At 39.6% G+C, this 3,363-nt stretch overlaps 1 non-coding gene across 1 annotated transcript; it reads right to left on the reverse strand.

The window, feature by feature from the left end:
• Positions 1-817: 817 nt before the first annotated feature.
• LOC121211797 (small nucleolar RNA R71) lies at positions 818-924 on the reverse strand. The gene has a single exon (XR_005907015.1). It is a non-coding gene; the product is annotated as a small nucleolar RNA R71 (small nucleolar RNA).
• Between the last annotated feature and the right edge of the window lie 2,439 nt (positions 925-3,363).

Below are 3,363 nucleotides of genomic sequence, written 5' to 3' on the forward strand. Positions count from 1 at the left end.
GAGATGTACTCCTTATCCATTATGGTTTATAAGTTTAATTAATCGTGCCATGTCCTATGTTTTGATGTGAAGATATAGTTAGTTGTTATGCATGTGTTCAAAAAGTTTTGAATTAAATGAAATTTTATGGCCCGATTTTCGTCTATGTGCATTGTTAAGTCTAGTAATGCCTCGTACTCTGTTCCAACCTTGGATACGGGTAAGGGGTGTTACATTTACTTTCTCTTGGCAGGTTTTTATAGTTTATGACTAGAAGAAACCCATCAGGACCACTACTTTTTGACGAAGAAATCGATCGCACAGTTCACAGAAACCAAAGAGAAAAAAGGCGAAGCTTAAGATACACAGAGAACGAGCAAGAGGACGATACTCAACCCGCAATCGAAGAGATGGCTAAAAACCAAGACAATAAGCTACCTCCTGTAATTGCGGTTAATCAAAATCCTACTCCATGCACTATGTATGATTATGCTAAACTTTCTTTAATAGGAACTGAATCAAGCATAGTCAGACCTATTGTAGCTGCAAATACTTTTGAACTAAAACCTAACACAATTCAATTGATACATCAATTTGTTCAGTTTGATGGTTTGCAGGATGAGGATCCCAACGCTCACTTAGCAAATTTTTTGGAACTATGCGATACATTTAAAATTAATGGTGTTTCTGATGAGCCATTCGTCTTCGGTTATTCCCTTTTTCATTGAGAAACAAAGCTAAACAGTGGTTGAACTCATTACCACGATGGTCAATCACTACTTGGGAACAAATGACCGAAAATTTTTTACTAAAATATTTTTCACCGGCTAAAATGGCTAAATTACGTAATGATATCTCTTCTTTTGTGCAGATGGATTTAGAAACACTCTACGATGCATGGGAGAGATACAAAGACTTACTGAGAAGGTGCCCTCACCATTGGCTACTGCTTTGGCTACAGGTTCAAACATTCCATAATGGCTTGAATCCTTCGACTCGACAAATGGTTGACGTAGTTGCTGATAGAACCAACAATAATAAAACACCTGAAGATTCCTATGAGTTTATAGAGGAGATGTCACTGAATAACTATCAGTGGCAAGTCATGAGGACTAAGCCAACTAAAACAACAAGCGTTTATAATGTCTATTCGGTTACTATGCTGTCAAATCAGGTAGAACTTCTAAATAAAAATATTGATGTTTTACTTAGTTCTACTCAGGTACATCCAGTAATAAGGTGCGAGACTAATGGAGGAGGAGCATGCACAGAGTTTCAACCCTTCAACCCTAGCATCGAGGAGGAACAAGTCCAATAAATGGGTAACAATAACTCTCGATTCCAAAATAACCCATATAGTAACACTTAAAATGCAGGTTGGAGGAACCACCCCAATTTCTCATGGGGCGGTCAAGGAAATCAAAGACCACAACATCCTCTTGGTTTTTAACAACCTCCCTATCAACAGGAAAAGAAGCCGAACCTTGAAGAGATGCTCTCAAAGTTTATATTGGTTTCAGAAACATGTTTTCAGAACAGCGAGACAACACTTAAAAATCAACAAACGTCGATCTAAGGGCTAGAAACTTAGTTAGGCCAGCTTTCCAAACTAATCTCCAAACGACCACAAGGTGGCTTGCCAAGTAATACTGAACCCAACCTAAGGGAACAGCTCAACACAATTAATATTCAAGATGATGAAGGAGTCGTTGAGCCTGAACCAGAATCGAGGCAAGAAACTGTGGTAACTAAAGGTCTAGGTGAGGTGGGTCATAATAAAAACAATTCAGTGAATGTCGAATATAAACCTCGTGTGCCATAACCCAACGTGACAAGGAAAGACCACTCAGATGAACAATTTGGTAAATTCCTTAAACTCTTAAAAAAATTACACATTAACTTACTATTTATTGAAGCTCTATCGCAGATGCCAAATGCAATGAAATTTTTAAAGGAGCTTTTAACAAATAAGCGGAAGTTGGACGAGGCGTTGCATGTGGACCTAACGTAGTGTGCTCAGCTATTCTATAAAATAAGCTACCGAACAAATTAAAAGATCCAGGGAGTTTTACGATTCCTTGCTTAAGTGATAGTTTAGATGTTAATAATGTATTAGCTGATTTAGGGGCTAGTATCAACGTAATGCCTTACAAAATGTTTAAGCAACTAAGTCTCGGGAAACCCAAATAGACTAGGATGAGCATGCAATTAGCAGATAAAACTATAAGATTCCCTAGGGGTATTATTGAAGATGTGCTAGTTAAAATCAATAAATTTATATTTCTCGTTGAATTCATTGTTCTAGACATAGAGGAGGATAGCAACACTCCTTTAATTCTAGGAAGGCCCTTTTTAGCAACTGCTAAAACAATTATTGATGTTGTCACAGGTGAACTCACACTCTGTGTGGGACACGAAACAATCACCCTTCAAGCTCGCAATTCCGGCAACACATTGGAAATTGAAGGTGATCGTCTAAACCATTCTACTAAAATTGACAATATGGTGCAACCTTCTTTGCAGGAAATGAGTCTGAAGGAAGTACATGAGCCATTCTCAAGTAATAGTAGAGGACCTATTCATGAAGATCGAAGGCTACAAATCGAGGAGCTAGATGAATGGCGGACGCATAATCTGAGAACACCCGACAAACCGAATCTATGACAAAAAGAGCTCAATACCTTTCCAAATCAACTGAAGGTTAGAGATAGAGTCTTATTAGATGCCGCAGATCCCCACATTGTCACTACCACATCGAATGAAGAAATCCCTCTTACGGTACTCAGCATTTTCCCATTCGATACGGTCGAGGTGAGTCATCCCAAGTTTGGCACTTTTAAGGTAAACAACACCTATTTAAAACCTTATCTTGATGAGATTAATAGCTGGAATGAAGAGTATAAACTCCTCAAACCACAATGATCATTCAACGGAGAGGTAAGTCAAGCTTAGACTATAAATAAGTGCTTCTCGTGAGGTAACCCGAGCACTAACTGTATTAACTTCTTTAAAATTTAGTCTTCAACACCTAACTTACTAGCGGAGCTCTTGAATACAGGTTTTCCACAGAGACACGACCAAGCACATAGGCGGGCTTAGGGCCGTATGAAAACAAGGAAAAGATTTCCCCAAACACAAGCTACGATAAAATGCCACGACCGTGCGGCATGGCTGTGGTCGTGCCTGCCAAAACAACACGGGCGTGCAACATGCCCGTGTAGAAGAACCGTGGGCGAACCTGTTAAAATAGCACATTTGTGTGACATGCCCGTGTCTAGCACCCATGGTCGAACCTGTTAGATTAACAAGGGCGTGGGTCTTCATACACGGGCATGGGAGAAGCGAACAACACCAGACACGATCATACGACACGACCGTGTGCAC

The sequence above is a fragment of the Gossypium hirsutum genome, chromosome A12 (assembly GCF_007990345.1).
Source record: "Gossypium hirsutum isolate 1008001.06 chromosome A12, Gossypium_hirsutum_v2.1, whole genome shotgun sequence".
Lineage (NCBI taxonomy): Eukaryota > Viridiplantae > Streptophyta > Magnoliopsida > Malvales > Malvaceae > Gossypium > Gossypium hirsutum.